This window comes from Pseudophryne corroboree, chromosome 3 (genome assembly GCF_028390025.1).
Source record: "Pseudophryne corroboree isolate aPseCor3 chromosome 3, aPseCor3.hap2, whole genome shotgun sequence".
Lineage (NCBI taxonomy): Eukaryota > Metazoa > Chordata > Amphibia > Anura > Myobatrachidae > Pseudophryne > Pseudophryne corroboree.
Window position 1 is genome coordinate 604,976,325 of NC_086446.1, and position 21,925 is coordinate 604,998,249.

General features: G+C 44.4%; 1 long non-coding RNA gene across 1 annotated transcript in view; it reads right to left on the bottom strand.

Annotated features, from left to right (window-relative positions):
- Window positions 1–416: 416 nt before the first annotated feature.
- LOC135056412 (uncharacterized) overlaps window positions 417–21,925 on the bottom strand; it is a 125,665-nt gene continuing 104,156 nt past the window's right edge. Inside the window, exon 3 of the long non-coding RNA XR_010243976.1 lies at window positions 417–781. This is a non-coding gene — a long non-coding RNA (uncharacterized LOC135056412). The remainder of the gene's footprint in view (window positions 782–21,925) is intronic.

Genomic DNA, 21,925 nt, shown 5'->3' on the forward strand with positions numbered 1-21,925 from the left:
ATTCTTGGAGCTCTTGGACAGCATGCCACCAAAGTTGGAAAGTATGTAGCAAATTGTCATGAGGATTTATCCTATAGATTCACTAAGAACTATTGAAATTATTCTGGTACATCATGACCAGATTGCAGAGGCACTGGTTCCATGTAACCGATTTGCTGCATTTCACTGAAGATTCATTTAGCGCCCAAAATGGTTGCCTCGGCTGTGTGCAGGTGACATGTACAAAAATGTACTTAGAGCGAAACCATTTATTTCTAAACATGATGGCAGTTATGCTCACTGTCTCCTTTCTATCTCATAGACTGCCACAGTCTCCCTTCCAGAGTGTGGCAGTCATTCACCTTTATGTGTGTACCATCAACCAGGATCACTAGAATTTTTCTGCCATTGAAGAGCATACACAAGTTCTGAGGTATCTCTTTATAGTTAGACATTCCAAGAGTAACTCTCACCAGTGGGTCAGGTTGTAAAGAGGACTGAGAATAAAGACAGGAAAGGGAATCAACAACTATTCCATAAAAGTCTATGTGAAAATTGAGTTTATCCTAACTTCAGATATTCCATGTATTGATGTTATCTTTCCATGAATTCATAGAGAAATGAATGATCGTACTGTTCACTGTAAAAGTATCTATGGTATAAAATATTGCAATTATTGCACTCAACTTTTTTTTTTTACAGAAAAGTCACTTTGGGCAATTGTCCTTGTGTGAAGTGAAGTCTCCTGGTTGTCCTGTCTCCTGATGTTTTCTCAATGCTTCTTATGATAGATGAAAATGTGCTAGGATTCCAAACAAATAATTGTGGATTAGCCCAAATATCTGGACGGCTCTTTTACTTTAGGGTAATTATACACTATCAGACTTTATTATAGTAATAGTAATAAGTACATATTTTATTGGTAATAAATATAGATAAAAATAAGAAATATTTGTAAAATATGGCGAATAAAATCTTGGCAGTAACCAGATGTACATAAATAATCATCCAATTTCCATTTACAATGAATACTAAAATGAAGTGAATTGTAATGGCCTATAAAAACTTTTAATGATAGTATTTTGCTAAAGATGTAATACATGTAATATCTTGCTGTCACACCACACATTTTGCCATCTTCACATCTGCTTCCTCAGACAGTGAAACACAAAATATGTTGCATCAGAGCAGGACATTGGTGGTATTACACCTTAGGGAACATATTTTTCCATTATAATTTAATTTTATTATTTTTATTTATCATGGTTTAGTCTTTGTAAGAATGTTATAGGGTTCCTTGTCAAGGAAGTAGGACATTCTGATGGGATTATAATAGCTGTCAATTTTAGTCAACGGTGAGTTTCTGGTGATTGTGAAGCAAGTTCAAGATCGCTGTAAGTAATAAACTATTTTAAATCACACATTGCACAAGCTTCCGACCTGTTTTTTTTCTTTTTTTTCCCAATGTTCTGTATGGAAGTCGCCACATATAATATATACAGAGTTCCCAAGTTGCTGAATATGCAGTACACAGTAAAAACATGCTAAAAAATAGAGGTTGCACTGGATGGTTGCATCATTGTAGTAGTAGTTATCTGGCCTTTACCTTTAAGGAAAAAAAATAAAAACTTTCTCCACTCCCCTTCATTTTATAGTCCCAAACTATAGCATCGGGACCCGGTTCCCTAGGGAGATGAAGCTGGAAGAACATTCTTTGTCACTTCCTGGTACCCCTGGGCAGTGGGAACAATAATAAAATGAATATTCACCTCCAACAAACATTTTTTCATTCCACATGTACAGTGGCGTAAGTTCGTCCCAGTTGCCCGGAGGCAAGATAAGTGGAGTGATCTAAAAGAAAACAATGTATATACTGTATTTCATTGTCTTTTATTTTAAATCACACATTTCTTAGCAGTCATACCCAGGATTAGTAGTAGTACCCATGTACCTGTTACACTGACAACAGACACATTACTCATAGAGCTATTTGCTCCTGTATAGGAAGTCTGAGAATTCTAACTATATGAAGTTACGTGTAATTGTCAGAGAAATAGCTTCATATAGTTAGAATTCTCATATATTTTCTATACAGGAGCAAATAGCTTCATCAGCAAGGAGCCTACTTCTAGTGTAATAGGTCGTGGGTTCTATTCCTGGGTATGACACTTGTAAAATGTGTATCTATAATAAAGAGGGTGTGACTTGTAAGGTGCAGGGACCAGTTTCCTCACTAAAGAGATAGCGGTAGCTATCAATTAACTTAATTTAATGGTGTCACAGAATGAGAGGAGAAGTGTCCCCCCTTCAGAGCAGGAGCCCGGTGGGGCAGATGCTTCCTTTGCCTCCCAGAATTATGCCTCTGCATATGTATTATAAAAAAGTGCCACAGTACATGAAATTATATTAATAGTAACCCGGTAATAAACAGTGCCACTATTTAATAAATGTATAAATGTGTCCCCTTAGTATTATATAGAAATCAATTGCCTTCATGCTGTACATATACATTTTTATTTAATCATAAGCCAATTACAAAAATAGTAATTTCCAACTTCATGTCATCTTCCAACATAGGGGGTAATTCTGAGTTGATCGCAGCAGGAACTTTGGGGGTAATTCCAAGTTGATCGCAGCAGGAATTTTTTTAGCAGTTGGGCAAAACCATGTGCACTGCAGTGGAGGCAGATATAACATGTGCAGAGAGAGTTAGATTTGGGTGGGTTATTTTGTTTCTGTGCAGGGTAAATACTGGCTGCTTTATTTTTTATACAGCAATTTAGATTGCAGATTGAACTCACCACACCCAAATCTAACTCTCTCTGTAAATGTTATATCTGCCTCCCCTGCAGTGCACATGGTTTTGCCCAACTGCTAAAAAATTTCCTGCTGCGATCAGCTCAGAATTACCCCCTTTGTTAGCAGTTGGGCAAAACCATGTGCACTGAAGGGGAGGCAGATATAACATGTGCAGAGAGAGTTAGATTTGGGTGTAGTGTGTTCAATCTGCAATCTAAATTGCAGTCTAAAAATAAAGCAGCCAGTATTTACCCTGCACAGAAACAAAATAACCCACCCAAATCTAACTCTCTCTGCACGTTATATCTGCCTCCCCTGCAGTGCACATGGTTTTGCCCAACTGCTAACAAAGTTCCTGCTGCGATCAACTCAGAATTACCCCCATAGTCCAATAAGAAATAAAGTGTAAAAAAAAACACAAAAAAAACCCGCTGGACACCCAAATGTAACCTGCTTCAAAGAACACTGACAACACAATCCGTAAAAAACAAACAAACTTGTCTTGCTAGTTAATAACTTGACAACCAATCAGGTCCTTCCGAAGTCTGATTGGCTGTGTCTCATCTCGAAGATGTCTGCATTTATTGGATGAAAATGAGAGGAACTGTTATGATTCCAGCACTCTGGTCAGAGGAGATCTTATGGCAAGGACCGGAGCACTGGAACGGAATGCTGGGGAAGGGAGCAGGACAGGAAAATAGCCCCTGGCGCCCTAACTCTGTTGTCTCACCCGTGTTGTCAGAAATCCCCTGCGAGACTATGGTTTCTTGAGCCCTTGGCAGCCGCGTTTGAAGGGCGGATTATGTCTGCCCAACTTCGATGCCCCCCGGTCTTAATGAGAGACAAAGGGAAACCCGAGACAGGGTGATAACAAGGGGCCCTCTAACTAAACAACCAGGCCAGGGGCTAAGCAAACTCAAAACTATAATATGTGCGGAGAAACCGCCAGGGAAAAGGACAACCAAAATATCCACTTGTCCAATTCTCCTACCCGGCACCGCCGAGTACCAGAGAGGACTTGTGGAAGCGGAACCCTCCGCAAATGCTCCAAACACAAAATATAAAAGGTAAAGCGGCTGAGCCGCAACACACGGCAGAGCCGCAACTCACGAACACCACTGGATATAAAACGGTGATCAGTCAGGACTCCAGGGAACCAAACGACCTCTTGGGATGAGATGACAACTCCCAAATACCGGACTTCTGAGGACTGGAATGACCGGATACAGCAGGACTGGAAACAGACTCTCAGCAAACAAAGGCAGCATGCAGAAAGCTATTACCGGCGTCTGTGAGAAGCCCTGGGAGTGTATTTAACAAGGAGTCCTCCAATCAGCTGCTAAAGGCTGATTAGAATAAATGCCAGAGAACAGGTGAATATCTTAATTTCCTAAAGCCTAGCAACGGGGAACGCGGTCCGCCAGTGGCGTCCCCGTTGCTAGGGACCGTGCGGCTCAGCGCGCCCGGCGTCTAGCGTTGCTAGGGAGCCGGCGGCTGTACGCGCACGGCGTCTCTAGTTGCTAGGCGCCGGGCCGCGCAGACAAGCGGACCCCGGCGCCTAACAGTACCCCCCCCTTGAGGAGGGGTCAAGGAACCCCTAAAGCCAGGTTTCTGAGGAAATTCCCGAAAAAATGCCCTCTTGAGCCTCGGGGCATGAAGATCCTTATCCAGGACCCAAGACCTTTCCTCCGGACCATAGCCTTTCCAGTGAACTAGAAAATACAGCCGACCCCGGGACAATTTGGAATCGAGAACCTTCTCTACCAAGAACTCCTGTTGTCCCTGTACATCCACTGGAGATCTACCCTGAGAGATCTTCCGAGGAAATCTACTGGAAGAAACGTATTGTTTCAACAGGGAACAATGAAACGTATTTCCAATCCTGAGAGATCTTGGTAAACGTAACCGAAAGGCAACTGGGTTGACTCTTTTAATAATAAGAAATGGCCCAATAAATTTGGGTCCCAGTCTAGCCGAGGATTGTCGAAGCCTGATGTTGCGAGTCGACAACCACACCCTATCTCCCACCTTAAAAGTGCAAGGACGTCGGAGCCTGTCAGAAAATTTCTTCTCTCGAAAGGCCGCTTTTCTGAGAGCAAGGTGCACCTTTTTCCAAATGGCTCTGAAATGGGAGGTTACGGTTAGCGAGGAGACTGAGGAATGATGAAAAAAAGAATTAGCTCTGGGGTGAAAACCAAAAACTGAAAAGAATGGAGATTCTTTAGTGGAGGAATGACAAGAATTATTGTAAGCAAATTCAGCCAACGGAAGAAACTCGGACCAATCATTCTGGAGTTTGGCTGAATACAAGCGCAAATATTGTTTCAATGATTGGTTAACTCGTTCGGTTTGCCCGTTGGATTGTGGGTGGTAACCGGATGTTAACGACAATTTCATCTTCAATGAGGCACAAAAACATTTCCAGAATTGTGCGATGAATTGTGGACCCCGATCAGAAACAATATCAGTAGGCAACCCATGAAGCCTGAATACATGGCGGAGAAACAAAACTGCCAACCCTTGGGCAGAAGGCAATCGGGGAAGAGCAATAAAATGAGCCATTTTACTAAAACGGTCCACTACCACCCATATGACTCGGAATCCGGCTGAAAGGGGAAGGTCAACCACAAAATCCATGGAAATATGAGACCACGGCCTGAGAGGAACATTTAAGGGCATAAGTTGCCCGATGGGCAAGGAACGGGGAACCTTATGCTGTGCACAAACCTGACATGAATAAACAAATTCCTTGACGTCTTTAGAAAGACCAGGCCACCATACTGAGCGAGAGACTAACTCCAATGTCTTAGAGACTCCTGGATGCCCTGAAACTATGTTATCATGGAATTCCGTTAAAACAGTAGCTCTCAAAAACTCAGGGACGTAAAGACGACCAGCAGGAGTAATTCTAGGAGCTTGGTGTTGAAGCTGTTTTAACTGGGTAAATAAATCTTGTGTGAGGCCCGCCCAGACGACCGAAGATTTAAGTATGGGGGTAACAGGATTGTTATTGTGAACCGGAAGAAAGCTACGTGACAGGGCATCAGCCTTAGTATTCTTGGAACCAGGCCTGAAAGTGATTATAAATTTGAAACGCGTAAAAAATAATGCCCAACGTGCCTGCCGGGCATTAAGCCGCTTAGCCGATTCAATGTATTGCAGGTTCTTATGGTCAGTCAATACCGAAATAGTATGTTTTGCTCCCTCCAGCCAATGCCTCCACTCCTCGAAAGCCCACTTTACCGCCAGTAACTCCCGATTACCAACGTCATAGTTGGATTCAGCGGAGGAGAATTTCCTGGACATAAAGGCACAAGGATGTAACTCCAGAGACTCCGGATCCTTTTGAGAAAGGATAGCCCCCACTCCAACCTCCGAGGCATCAACCTCCACCACAAAGGGCAATTCCGGATTAGGATGTCTGAGGACTGGAGCCGAGACAAAGGCTTGTTTCAAGGCCCGGAAGGACAACTCAGCTTCACGCGACCAGTTGGTAGGATCCGCTCCTTTCTTTGTCAGAGCTACAATGGGAGCAACCAGGTCAGAAAAAGAATGAATAAACCTCCTGTAATAATTCGCAAACCCTAAAAAGCGCTGAATTGCTTTTAAATTGGTGGGTTGCGCCCAACTAAGGATGGCCTGGAGTTTCTTTGGTTCCATGGAAAATCCCTGAGGGGAAATTATGTACCCTAAAAAAGATACTTCCGTGACATGAAACTCACACTTCTCCAGCTTGGCATATAAATGATTCTCGCGTAACTTTTGAAGAACCAGACGCACCTGGGTAACATGTTGTTCCATTGATTCAGAAAAAATCAGGATGTCGTCTAAGTAAACGACCACGAATTTCCCTAGGAAGTCACGGAGCACATCGTTAATGAGGTCTTGAAAAACTGCCGGAGCATTGGACAGGCCGAACGGCATCACCAGGTATTCGTAGTGACCCGACTGAGTACTGAAGGCCGTTTTCCACTCATCTCCAGATTTAATTCGGATGAGGTTGTACGCTCATCTAAGGTCAATTTTAGAAAAAATCACAGCAGAACGTAACTGATCAAAGAGTACAGAAATCAACGGCAAAGGATAGGTGTTTTTAACTGAGATCTTATTCAGGGCTCTAAAATCAATGCAAGGTCTAAGCGAGCCATCCTTTTTCTCCACAAAGAAGAAGCCTGCACTTAAAGGAGATTTTGATGGTCTAATAAATCCTTTCTCAAGGCTCTCCTTTACATAATCATTCATAGCCGCAGTTTCTGGCCCAGATAATGCATATAATCTTCCCTTTTGCAATGCGGCACCAGGAATTAACTCAATAGCACAATCATAAGACCGATGGGGAGGCAGAATGTCCGCATTGCCTTTGGAGAAAACATCAGCAAACTCCTGGTATTCCACCGGAATAAGTTCTGGAATGATAGCTGCTACTCTGACTGGAAACGTGATACATTCCTTATCACAAAAAGCACCCCATTGTGAAATCTCCCCCGACCGCCAATCAATGGTGGGATTATGAAAGGCCAGCCAAGGGTGACCCAGAACAACTGGAACTGGTGGGCAATGTGTAAGAAAGAACTCGATTTTCTCGGAATGTAGAGCTCCTACTGTAAGTAGTACAGGGGGTGTATGGAGAGAAACAATCCCATTAGACAGCGGACTCCCATCTAAGCCATGCATGGTGACACACCTACCCAAAGGTAACTGAGGAATGCCTAAGGCCTTAGCCCAAGTTAAATCCATAAAGTTTCCTGCAGCTCCACTGTCAACAAAAGCCGACACTGAAGAACTGAGGCTGCCAAAGGAAACTTTAACTGGGACTAAAAGGGAGTTATTCGAGGAAATAAGCTGCAGACCTAGGTGAACCCCCTCACAATTCACCTGGTCAAAGCGTTTCCCGACTTGTTCGGACAATTACGAGCAAAATGTCCCTTACCCCCACAGTACAGACAAAGACCAGAATTTTGCCTTCTGGCTCTTTCTTCAGGAGACAGCCGGGAGAGACCCATCTGCATGGGCTCCTCTATGTCTTCAGGAATGGAATATACACACGGACTTGACCTTACAGGTGCTCCTTTTTCAGCCCTCCGCTCTCTGAGACGACGATCAATCTTAATAGAAAGCTCCATGAGTTTATCGAGAGTCTCAGGAGCGGGGTACTGAAGGAGACTGTCTTTTATAGACTCTGATAAGCCGAGGCGAAACTGACTGCGCAGCGCTGGGTCATTCCAGCCACAGTCGTTCGACCAACGGCGAAACTCCGTACAATAAACCTCCGCAGGATTTCTACCCTGTCTGAGAGCGCGCAACTGACTTTCAGCGGACGCCTCTCTATCAGGGTCATCATACAAGAGCCCTAAAGACTCAAAAAAAGCGTCAACTGACAACAATGCCGGATCCTCTGCTCTTAAACCAAATGCCCAGGTCTGAGGATCCCCCAGGAGCAAAGAAATAATAATCCCAACCCGCTGAGATTCAGTACCCGAGGAAGTCGGTCTTAAACGAAAATAAAGCTTACAGGATTCTTTAAAATTAAAAAACTCTTTTCTATCACCAGAAAAACGGTCAGGCAAATGCATCTTTGGTTCAGGGACTACCCTTGGGGAAGCTCGCAAAAGATCTTCCTGCGACTTCACCTGAAGAGAAAGATCCTGAACCATCTGAGTAAGTTCTTGAATCTGGCTGACTAAGAGCTGACCAGGATTTGGCCCTAAACCTGTTGGATTCATGAGGCCGATAAACTCTCACAAAACTGAATGAGAAAAAATTAAACCCCGTTTAATTTTAAGTTTTGGTATGGCCGGTAATAATGTTATGATTCCAGCACTCTGGTCAGAGGAGATCTTATGGCAAGGACCGGAGCACTGGAACGGAATGCTGGGGAAGGGAGCAGGACAGGAAAATAGCCCCTGGCGCCCTAACTCTGTTGTCTCACCCGTGTTGTCAGAAATCCCCTGCGAGACTATGGTTTCTTGAGCCCTTGGCAGCCGCGTTTGAAGGGCGGATTATGTCTGCCCAACTTCGATGCCCCCCGGTCTTAATGAGAGACAAAGGGAAACCCGAGACAGGGTGATAACAAGAGGCCCTCTAACTAAACAACCAGGCCAGGGGCTAAGCAAACTCAAAACTATAATATGTGCGGAGAAACCGCCAGGGAAAAGGACAACCAAAATATCCACTTGTCCAATTCTCCTACCCGGCACCGCCGAGTACCAGAGAGGACTTGTGGAAGCGGAACCCTCCGCAAATGCTCCAAACACAAAATATAAAAGGTAAAGCGGCTGAGCCGCAACACACGGCAGAGCCGCAACTCACGAACACCACTGGATATAAAACGGTGATCAGTCAGGACTCCAGGGAACCAAACGACCTCTTGGGATGAGATGACAACTCCCAAATACCGGACTTCTGAGGACTGGAATGACCGGATACAGCAGGACTGGAAACAGACTCTCAGCAAACAAAGGCAGCATGCAGGAAGCTATTACCGGCGTCTGTGAGAAGCCCTGGGAGTGTATTTAACAAGGAGTCCTCCAATCAGCTGCTAAAGGCTGATTAGAATAAATGCCGTGCAGCTGCCTTGCTGCACGGCCAGAGAGCAGGTGAATATCTTAATTTCCTAAAGCCTAGCAACGAGGAACGCGGTCCGCCAGTGGCGTCCCCGTTGCTAGGGTCCGTGCGGCTCAGCGCGCCCGGCGTCTAGCGTTGCTAGGGAGCCGGCGGCTGTACGCGCACGGCGTCTCTAGTTGCTAGGCGCCGGGCCGCGCAGACAAGCGGACCCCGGCGCCTAACAGGAACACAGTTTGTTATTTTTTTCAAACACTGTGATGTGTTGGCTTTAAACCTGCTGCACTTCTGTGGCAGCTTGGTTCTTCATGCTCCATATCGCCAGCTATGACAACCTCATACCTCCCAACATGACCCTCTCCAGGAGGGACAGAATGCTCTGCTCCTGCACTTCCCTATTAATTTATGATTGCCATCACCTGTGGTGAAACACCTTTCTTATTCATTAACCTGTTCACAACAGGTGCTGGCAATCATACAATAAGAGAAAAGTCCAGAAGCAGAGCATTGTGTCCCTCCTGGAGAGGGGCATGTTGGGAGGTATACAACCCATGTAACCCTTATAATTTAAAGATAATAAATAATACATACAGCTTTACGTTTATGTCTTTATTTTACTTTTTTGTCTTGTATCAGGGACGTGCGGTGAGCTAAATGGCTCAGGAGGCACTGGCTAGCACTAGAGCACAGGTTCTCAAACTCGGTCCTCAGGACCCCACACAGGGCATGTTTTCCAGGTCTCCTCACAGATTCACAAGTGAAATAATTATCTCCACCTGTGGACCTTTTACAATGTGTCAGTGAGTAATTAATACACCTGTGCACCTGCTGGGTTACCTGCAAAACATGCACTGTGTGGGGGTCCTGAGGACCGAGTTTGAGAACCTCTGCACTAGAGCATACCTCCCAACACCCTCTCCAGGAGGGACACAATGCTCTGCTCCTGGACTTCCCTTTTAATGTATGATTGCCATCACCTGTACTGAAACACCTTTCTTCTCCATTAAACTGTTCAAAACAGATGCAGGTGATCATAAATTAAGAGAAAAGTCTAGAAGCAGGGCATTGTGACCCTCCTGGAGAGGTTCATGTTGGGAGGTATGCCAGAGCCAGATTTACACACAATATATGAGCCAAAGCATACATCTGGGAATTATGCACAGGTGCAGCAGTATAAACTCTTGGAAATTTTGTGAGTTTTGATCAGAGATGTGCGGAAAAGATAAGCACTGCCTCACCTGCCATAGACTTTTTACTCCACAGTTTTGGCTATAAAAATTATTAGAATAATGCAAAGAAGATATTTCAAACATATTCTTTGTATTTTTCATATACTTTATACAGTAAAAACTCTGGCACAAACGTTAGTATGACAGGAAAGGCTCTGCCTCACACCACCTCACGTCACTTGTATTAGTGTGCACAGCTATCGTCACAGCTGTGAAATTGCATAAGCTGCATTAGGCTGGTGAATATCTTCGCACAATGGGAATCATTGGTCTGTTCCATGGCAAGTTACCTTTAAATGGATGTGAAAACCTTCTTTTCAGTATGCATCATGTAAACATGGCTTAATCTGCTTTACCATTTATGTTGTTAAACCTGGAAAATATTTGTTATTTATGCAAATACGGTAAAGATAAAAGAAAGGATCTATGTAATTGGACACCTGCCTTGTATAACACTATGTAAGCTTTTATGATTACATAATCTGGCCAGTTTCACATTAAAATAATTAAAGTCAGAAAAAAACAAGCTTTGTTTAAAAGTTGTCTTTAAAGACCAGCTGGCAATAGTCCAGAAGTTAAGAGGCACTCTAACAAATTTAATTAATACTAGGTTAATTCCATTGCTCACAATACAATTATTATTAGGTCTTTCCAAGAAGACCAACTTTTCTCCCTCTTTGGTGTCAGAATTCTTCATTGCCTAATTTAGGAATCCTTCCATAAAACCATCATCTTCTATTATTAACACTTTCCTCTCTGACAGTACAGTGCAATTCATATGTATAAAATACTTTCAACATTAGTATTGGTGGAAGGGTTTATACATTTACTAATTGAAGCGGATATAAAGTACACCTTTACTGTAGTGCAAATTGCAGACGTGTTCGAATGAATGTTGTTGGTTTGTGCAAATAAATCAACATTTATTGTTAAACATTTAATGTGTCTCTTTCTGTACCTGTATTAATTCCTTTCCATGTAAGGAGATACAGTGCATCCGAAAAGTATTCACAGCACTTCACTTTTTCCACATTTTGTTATGTTACAGCTTTATTCCAAAATGGAATACATTCATTTTTCCCCTCAAAATTCTAAACACAATATCCCATAATGACAACGTAAAAAAAGTTTTTTTGAGATTTTTGCAAATGTATTAAAAATAAAAAAATAAAGAGATCACATGTATATAAGTATTTACAGCCTTTGCCATGAAGCTCAAAATTGAGATCAGGTGCATCCTGTTTCCACTGATCATCCTTGAAATGTTCCTACAGCTAAATTGGAGTTCACATGTGGGAAATTCAGTTAATTGGACATGATTTGGAAAGGCACACACCTGTCTATATAAGGGTCCACACTTGAAAGTGCATGTCTGAGCACAAACCAGGCATGAAGACAAAGGAATTGTCTGTAGACCTCTGAGACAGGATTGTCTTGAGGCACAAATCTGGGGAACGGTACAGAAAATTATCTGCTGCTTTGAAGGTCCCAATGAGCACAGTGGCCTCCATCATCCATAAAAGGAAGAAGTTCTGAACCACCAGGACTCTTTCAACTGTCTAAACTGAGTGATCGGGGAAGAAGGGCCCTAGTCAGGGAGGTGACCAAGAACCCGATGGTCACTCTATCAGAGCTACAGGCAGAGGTGGATTGGCCATAGGCCTCACCGGGAGTTCTACCGGTGGGCCGGACCATTCAGGGGGCCACTGAAAACATATACAGTATTTCTTTTCCTTTTCTTTCTTTAGGTTTTTTTTTTTTTACATTTTAAAAATGGCCGCGGACTCCTGCCTATTGGTCCAGGAATCCGTCAGTCATTTCATTGAAAAGTCAGTGGGAGGGGAGGGGCTGGGCCTGGGGTGGAGTTTTAACTGGGTCAAGCCAGCCCAGCAGCATCTGCTGCTGGATCAAGTTACTCGCAGACAGGCACCGCGGCAGTGGTGGCTGTGTGTGAGGATGGACTGGTGGAGCTCCGGTTTTGTGGGCGGCTGCTGAGGTGTAGATAGTGCTAGGCCACCCGTTACGTCGGGAATGCGGACACTCAGCGCAACACACTAAAGGATGGCGCTACCCACTGGTGTTTCTATAATGGGTGCAGTGTGTGCGGTGCACACGGGCCCCTGAGTCCAGAGGGGGCCTACACCGCACACGCTGCACCCATTTTGTGAATACTCACCCCTCCGGAGACCCGCGGCGATGTCCATGGCGGTGTTAAAACTCAGTGAAAATGGCCCAGCGGCCATTTTCACGGAGTTCTGTGCATGCGCAGTTATGAAATCTCAGGGAAAATGGCCACCGCGCCATTTTCCTGGAGATCTGCGCATGCGCAGTAGAGTCTGAGCGCTCTAGTGCTCAGACTCTCAGCGCTGTCGGCAGAGAGAAGGGGGCCCAAACAGAGGAGGCTGCACCTGAGCCTCCTCCTCTCTTAAAACGCTCCTGGCGCTTCCGTTGCCAGTACACCACTGTGAAGGAGCCAGGTAAGTTTGCTGTCGATCTGGAGGAGAGGGGCTTTGCATTGAGGGGCTGTTGTGAGGGGAACTGTGCTTACAGGGCTGTGAGAAATGCTGTATGGGAAGGTTTTGCTGTGCTGCGAGTAGTGTTCTGTGGGGAGATGGGTGCTGTGATGCGGGGAGATGGGTGCTGTGATGCGGGGAGACGGGTGCTGTGATGCGGGGAGAGGGGTGCTGTTATGTGGGGACACGGGTGCTGTGATGTGGGGACACGGGTGCTGTGATGTGGGGACATGGGTGATGTGATGTGAGGGCTGTGAAAGGGGCAATAAGTGGTGCTGTGAAGGGGGCAGTTAGGGATACCATGAAAGGGGCAGTATGTGGTGCTGTGAAGGGGGCAGTATGTGGCACTGTGAAGGGGCAGTAAGTGGTGCTATGAGTATGGTCAGTGAGTGCTGTGAGGTGGGTATGCTGAGGGGGGCACAGAGGTGATGCCGTCAGAGAGACACACAGGGGTTGGCGCTGAGGAGACACACGATGGTTGATGCTGGGGAAACACACAGGAGTTGGTGCTGGGGAGATGCATGGGGTTGGCACTGAGGACAGACTCAGGGGTTGGCACTGGGGGAACATACAGGGTTGGCGCTGTGTAGATGCACAGGGGTATGGCGCTGGGGGTCATACAGGGTTGGTGCTGTGGAGACACACTGGGATGGTGCTGGAGACAACCCTGGGGAAACACAGTGGGATGGTGGTAGAGACACACAGATAGGACCACTAATAGTATTATAATAAAAGACTGGGGCACAGTAATCTACAGTAAGACACCTATTCTAAAGAAATCATATTAATGATACATATCGTACTGAAATTAGCAAAAATATATATATTTTTTTAAATCTGTTTTTTTATGATTTTCATGGAATACAATGTAAAACAGAAACAAATAGCAAGTATTTGATGAATAAAGCAGAAAAACAACATAGGTGTGTACATCAATCAATATCAGGAAGTGAATCTACGATATCTTCGGAGTAGTGGAGCAGATGTGATTCACCAGTAAGAACACTATGCACTGGAGTCATATAATTGTCAATGATATGAACAATTTTGTATATCTAGTACTCCAAGAATTAACCCTCAGGAAGTCATTCCCTGAAGTATAACATTAGGAACATTATATAAAACACATGTCAATAAGAAAAGAGGAAAAAGGAGAGTTGTAGAAAGAAAGAGGGGGGTGGGGTAGGGATACACATAAGGGTAAATAGGGAAGGAGGGTCAGGACGTTCTTATCCATAAAAACGATGAATGGTAGCAATTGATACATCAATATCAGGATGGAGAGCACTAGATTTCAACCCTAGGGCTTATCATAAGGTAGGGATAATGGTTTCATAACATGGACTCTTCCAGTATCTTCCTGTGGAGGAACCATTCAGTGTGCTCAAACACCTTAAATATTTGGGCCTGTGTGGTCCGATCCCGCGAATCAATGTAAAGGCCCCATTTTTTGTAAAAAGATTTGACACCCAACTCTATATTGACTTGAGCCGATTTCCTGTCATAATATAATATCTGCAATAACTTACTATGAACTTCTACCAATGTAGGGGAAGAGGATGATAACCAGTGGGATAGAATTATTTTCTTTGAGACAGTTACTAAAATAGTGAGAAACGGTATAATTCGCTGTTTCCAAGGTCCTAAATTCCATTCAGAAAAATTTGCACATAAACAAGAAAGGGGCGTTGCTGATACACGTATATGCAACAGTTGATTAATGTAGGCCAGTCATTTGTGCCAGAAACGTCGGATCAGACCACACTCCCAAAACATATGGTAGAAGGAAGCTGTACGAATATGACATTTGGGGCATTCCCCCGTTTCCGTGGGGTTAAACCGAGCATGTTGAATTTGGGAGATATAGGCTCTCTGCAAAGTACGGAGGTGGACCTCCTGTAAGTAAGGTGAAGCCAGGGCTTTCAGGGTAGAAACGTAATGATCACTAAGTTGATGGTGACTAGTCAGGCTAGGTATATCTTTACGCCATTGGCTAAGTAGTTTATCCCATCTACACTCTGTTGTACTAGATGTCAGGATGGTATAAATCTGTCTAATACGTGTTGGGCCAGCCTTATGAATATTAAGCGAGACTAACAATGGGTGAGAGGCAGGGGGTGTGTCATGTGGTATGATGCGCATACGGGTGATTGAGTCTAAATAATGTCGGGTCTGGAGATACATGAAAAAATGAGAGTGAGGCAGGTCAAATTTCTCTCGGAGTGATGAGAATGGATACATAGAACCTCCCGGGTCAAACACTTTGGAAGAGTTAGACAGACCCTTCTCTTTCCAGAGCCGGTAATTGGAGTTAATGAGAGATGGGGGAAAGGCGGGATTACCCCATAGTGGAATGCATATGGACACCTCAGGGTTACATTTAAATTTCTTGTGTAAGGAGCGCCAATTGTAATAAACATCATGAAAAAGGGGGTTGTTAAGGATATGAGTCGGGATCAGGGAGGGTTTAGACAGGAGCAATGCTCCCGGAGAGTAGGGAGTAAATAAGGCCTCATCCAGAGCAGAGTCTGTTAAGAGTTCCCTGTCAAACAGCCAGTCAGCAGCACATCGGAACAAAGTCACCATGGAATAGGACATATAATCAGGAACACCAAAGCCACCTGCAGATTTAGGGGCCATCAGTTTATCCAAAGCAATAAACGCTTTTTTCCCCTTCCACAGGAATTTTGACATAATCTTCCGTAAATATTGATTCATAAGGCGGATCGGGAGCATCTGCATAAGATAAAATAATTTCGGAAAGACTATGCTTTGTAAAACAGCTATCCTCCCCAACAGAGACAGAGGTAGTAGTTTCCAACTATCTAGCAACGAGGTTACACGTGCTAAGGCAGGAGTGTAGTTTTCCTCATACAGTTTGGAGAGATTTGCTGGGATTTGAATCCCCAGATAGGTAATCTTCGTGTGGGCAATTTTAAAAGAAAGAGATGGGAGGAGTTCGGAAATGGTATGAGCAGAAGGACCCAAGGGCAGAAGTTCCGATTTGGCCACATTAATCCTATATCCCGCCCTAATTCCGAATGCTTGTATCAATCCAAGGATCTCCGGGATGGAGGTCGATGGATCAGAAACGAATAATAGCATATCATCGGCAAAAAGAGCAAGACGGAGGTCAATGTCTCCAATTTGAATTCCCGTAAAAACTCTCGATTGGCGTAAGGCTATCGCTAAGGGCTCCAGTGCTATTGCAAATAGTAGGGGTGATAAGGGGCAGCCCTGTCTAGTACCGCGCTGAATCTCAAAGGATGAGGATAGTACCCCATTACAGGAAATCTGAGTTTGTGGAGCTGTGTAAAGAAGTTTTAGAAGATTCACAAAATCGGCAGGAAAACCAAAGTGTAGGAGAGCAGAGAAAAGATGGTCCCAATCCACGAGGTCGAACGCCTTCTCAGCGTCAAGGGAGAGAATAACTGGAAGAGAGGAAGGGGTAGATAGAGAAGAAGAAGAAGAAGAAGAAGAAGCATAAATGGCAGTTAAAACTCTCCGTACGTTGATCTCCGAGTGTCTACCCCATATGAATCCAGTTTGATCCTTGTGTATAATATGGGGGAGTAATAATTTAATTCGGTTTGCCAATATTTTAGTGAGTAATTTGTAATCAAGATTTAACAGCGAGATCGGGCGATACGATCCCGGTTGGGACAGATCTCTACCAGGTTTGGGAAGGACTTTGAGGACAGCAGTATTAAAATGTCTGGGAAGAGTGTCAGAAGACAAAATCGCATTTAGGACAGACACCAGGGTGTCCCCTATTCGGGGTAATAGAATTTTATAAAAATCGGCACTAAAGCCATCAGGGCCCGGTGCTTTGTCCATGCCAAATTGACCAATGACACTCTTGACTTCCTCTAACGAAATAGGATCGAGCAATGATTGGACCATGGAGGCCTGAAGTTGAGGGACAGGAAGATTGTCCCAAAACTCATTGGGCCATGGCGGAGGGGTGGGGGCTGTGGCAGGGGAGGGGCGTGGGGATGAGGAGTACAAGTCTTCATAAAAGGATTTCATTACATCAGAGATCTCCTGGTTGTTAGTAGTTAATATGCCAGTGGAGGTACGTAAGGGATGAGTAACCATGGAAGGCGGGAACCAGTGAGAAGAGTCGTTAACAATTTTCCAGTTCTATTGCCAAACTTATAAAACCTATAATTCACTGAAAAGGAGAACCTATTACCCATGGAAGACATAAATTCATCGAAATGTGTTTTGGCCTCCATGTATATAAGACGATCGTGTGGAGTGGGAAGAGATTTGTATTGCTGATAGGCTGTCAACAGGGGTCTCTGAAACTCTAGATACTTAGAGGCATATTTCTCGTTAGTGGCGGAGACATAGGATATAATATCACCCCGGAGGACCGACTTTGCGGTCATCCAGAATAATATAGGATCTTCATCCAAATGGGATGTATTGTTAGTTTTAAAAGTTTCCCAAGAAGATTCCAGTCTTTGTTGAAATTTCAGGGAGTTGGCGAGCTATGAGGGGAATCTCCACAATTTAGGAGAGGAGGAAGCGTCTGGAAAGTGAAGGGTCGCAGTAACTAGGGCATGGTCCGACAGGGATATCGCCTCAATTTGGGAGTCTGATATATGCGGTAAGAGAGAATGGGATAATAAAATATAGTCTATCCTAGATAGTGTATGATGGGCCGCAGAGAGGCAGGTGTATTCTTTTTCTGTGGGATGTAAGGCCCTCCAAATATCCACCACCTGCAGTCTTTCAGCCAGTAGGGGTACCCCAAATTTGGGCAAGGAAAGAGGTCTTGCTGGCGAATGTGATCTATCTAGGTAGGAGGAGGAGATAAGGTTGAAATCCCCGCAGAGGATCAAGGGGTCTGTGAGGAGGGGAGTCAGTTTAGCCAGTAAGGACTGAAAAATTTCTTAGAATAAACGTTAGGTGCATATACATTACACATTGAATAAATTCTACCATTAATCTTAGCAGATATTATCACATAACGACCATCAGGGTCAGTAACAGTGGACAGGACTTCCGCCGGAATAGAACGTTTGATTAATATAACAACCCCTCTGGCCTTAGAATTGAAAGAGCTAAAACCCAATACCCGCCAGTTCAAAGCATTTAATTTTGCCGTCTCCTCTGGAGTCAGGTGTGTTTCCTGGAGGAATGCCAGGTCTACCCGCTGTTTACTAAGATAGAGGAGTACTTTCTGTCTCTTTGCTGGGGAATTAAAACCCCCAACATTCCAGGATCCCACCGTCAGATCAGGCATATGTCAGAGGAAAAGGCAAAACAGATGCATTCTTTTCTACCTTCACAAGGAACAGTAACATAATCACATCCTGATGGATGGGGGGTGGGAGAGAGGGGGGAGGGAAGAGACAAAACAAGAGAAGAAAAAGAGAAAGATGAGGCAATCGTGAATAACAGGCCGTACAATCGGAGAAGTATTACTTTAAAAATAACCAATACACCAATGGCCAGCGACCTCTGGTCAACGAGCATGGGCGAGCACCAGTGATGGTGGACCCGCACACGAGTGTTCAGTGGCGGACACTAACAGGAAAGGAGGAGCCCCTCCCCACCGCCACAATGCAATTAACTGTCAAAGTCAAAAAATATCATGATGCATATGCCTTGTACTAACCCCTCATGCACATGCCCGCTGCGGGTGCACACACTCTGCCGTGCGTGCACATATCCGCAATTTGCGTAAAGATCGCTCTGGCGATCACGCGCGTGGTATGCGCATTTACAGTAGAGTTTGTAAGCGCTAGCGTGCGACTCGATCGTAGCATATTTAACCCATATAGTGTGTTTTGTAGTTAAAATTCCCCTAGACAATGTCAGCGAGTATGTTTAGTTTAAACTGTTCCTGGACAGAGAGATTCCTCTTTACATGATAGGAAGGGTCAGACAAAGGTTGAAAGGTGGTGTCTAGTATCCAGCTGTAGGGTATTTTAAGGGTAACATTCCGATGCTAGTTAGGAAAGGATCGCTCGCTCCTGAGTATAGTTATGTACAAATGTAGTTTATGAACATTAACTGTATTTGCTGTAAATTACACATGCAGCGGGAATCCTGAGGATACCTCCCACCAGAGCAGTTGGGGAAAGACACAGCCCACCTGTTCAAATCCACCTATGACCTTTGCTATAATGTGGAGACACATTCCTGTGTCCAATGAACAATGAGATTACAAGGTACCATTGTATTGTGAATGTATGTTGTGCTATATAAAGACCACCATTGCCTGGCCAGCCTCACTCTCTCTGAAGGCTTTCTCCCTGAATGCTGAGGACTGGATCCAGGTCGCGCTTGCGAATCATCCCCACGTATGTATTATTCTCTGTAGCCATTTTGTTCGCCATTTATGTTCTCATTTGTTCGCTCTTGTTTGCAATTGTTCGCCATTGTTCACATTATTTTCTGTTATTCTGTTTAGATTTCTATGTTAGTTTGTAGTGTATAACTTGTATTGTGTTTCCCTTTTTCTCTAAACCATCCACGGCGGTGTTAGAGCTGCTGTGGTTTTTAAATCCAAACTAGGTCTTGTGTTTTCACTGTTTACTGCAAAGGGCTTTTCTTACCGTCTCAATTGCTCAAACAGCATACACATTGTTAAGGTTTTAAAGCGTTACATCATTGTAGTATCTGACTACTAAGGTTTAGAGAATAAGCATATTCTTACTGTGTTTTATTAATAAGGTTTACTGCGTATCATTCTGTGAGCGTCTGCGCTGCTCGTGTCTCACTCTCACGGCGCAGCGTCCGCTACGCCAATAGCGTAGCAGTACGGTACTCGGTACGCCTATAGCGTGCTTGATACGGAGCGTGAATCCGTGAGCGTACGTGTCGCTCGTGCGTCGCGCCCACGGCCTAGCGTCTGTTACGCTAAGTACGTACCCCTACGGTACTCAGTACGCAAATAGCGTACTCAGTCTGTAATAGTGTATAGCTTTATGTTTAATGGTAATAATTGACATTATCAATTGAGGGCTCGTCCGGTCCTCCTCATATCCGCAGCCTAGCAGGACAAGGCAGACTTCTATCTATCAGCAAAGGGCGGGAAGGTAGTATCCCCTGTTAGCCGTTTGGTGGTCGGGGATACAGTAGTGCTGATTAGATAAGCGTCTGCTCCGCTTCGTTTGTAGGGATGCTGGTGGGATCCGGATCCGAAAGGTAAGAACGTTAAGCTATTGTCTTTTAAATCTGTTAAATTTCTGTTTGGTGCAAACTGCACACGTAACACACGCACATACCTGTATTTTCATTTGTGTATTTTCGCATATCTACCCTCTTGTTTGCCATTAGCATTGATCACGTGCTGAGAAATTTGTTGCTATTTAGTTAAAAGTAAAGGGTAATACTTAAGGGAGTAATTGTAAAGCACACACGCAGCCTGACCCAGTTATAAAGGTTTATACAGGAGATACTGTGCGGTGCTTGGTAAGCGATTATAGTTAAATATCGTTTACATTTTATAGAAGCGTGTTATTTGTGTTACTGCGGACATATCCGGCCTGTGTACACGTGTTTCTGACCGCGTGCGAGACTGCGTACGCAACGCAAAGGCCTACACACGTGGCGTATATTACGCAACGTGCGTACGGATACGCCCACTAAATACAAATCACACGATAGCATTGTTTTAGTCTAGTAGATACGGAAGCCACGTGATAATAGCACAAACTTGTTCAGTTTCCAAAATTTTAGTTTAAAAGATCCTTCTCTTATTGCATCACCTCTGGGATTAGCCTGTTTCACCTGAATGAAAGTAATTTTCTGTACAGAAAAATCAAAGTGTATATGAGTGAGTAGGAGTGAGTGTGAAAATAAAGGTTTTGTGAACCCATAATTCGGGATCCCGTCGGAGACCACATCAGGTGAGTGGACACTTGGTGGCGTGGGAGTGGCTTTCTCACGTTAACATTGTATAAGGTATAAAGGAGCAAGGTAGCAATCAGCAGACCCAAAAGGTCGGCGAAGTCAGAAATCCATTTAAGGTAACTAGCGAAGTTCTGAAAACCCTGACTTGAGAAAGGTCAGTGGTAGTGAGCGCAGCCCCGGGGGTTTGCGTAGTACCCATATAGGCCCGTTTTGAGAATACGCTCCGGCTGAGGTTTCGCAGCCTAAACAATTGATTCCGCTGGTCGTTCGGCGGATAAGTAATAGTTACTTATACGCAGTGCGACTGGACCGCACGCTACTGTGTACATTAGTTAGTTCACCTTGATACCCACTAAATTTGCTGCGGGATCATAGACGCTAATTGTACAGGTAAACGTGATTTGTGTAGTTTTTATTTTATTTTAAGGGAGTTTCGCTGTTTACTCAGGAAATCTCCAACAACTGATATTTACTGGGAGGGGTAGCATACTCCCACATGCTCTCAGTAAATAGAGGTTACAAAAGAACCCGAGGTTGGGTACTACCGGCACTGGGCACAGGGCTTAGTGTATAGGCCAATAGGGGCGTGAGTGGGTGAAAGCGCTCGGAGAACTTTCACCGTCGCCTTTCCACTGAGTAAGTTGGTTTTTGTAAGGGTTCGCTGAGAAGGCAATACCTGCAAAGAATGGGGGCCAGTTGCTCAAGTAGGGGACGATCAACAAGGGTTCACGTTGATATTTGTCGGCCCAAAGGGTCGGCGAGGTACATAATGTGTGAGAAATATGGATCACACGCAGAGGTCTTGTGCAATGAGTGGGAACGTATGACTGTGAACGATGGGGAACAGTTCCCTAGGGTAGGCAGTTTTAATCCTGAGGTTTTGCAAAATTTAAGGAGAAGGATATGTCTGATAAAATCCGGAAAGCAACGGATTAGACATTATGATTATTTACAGTTATGGCAACAGGAAGG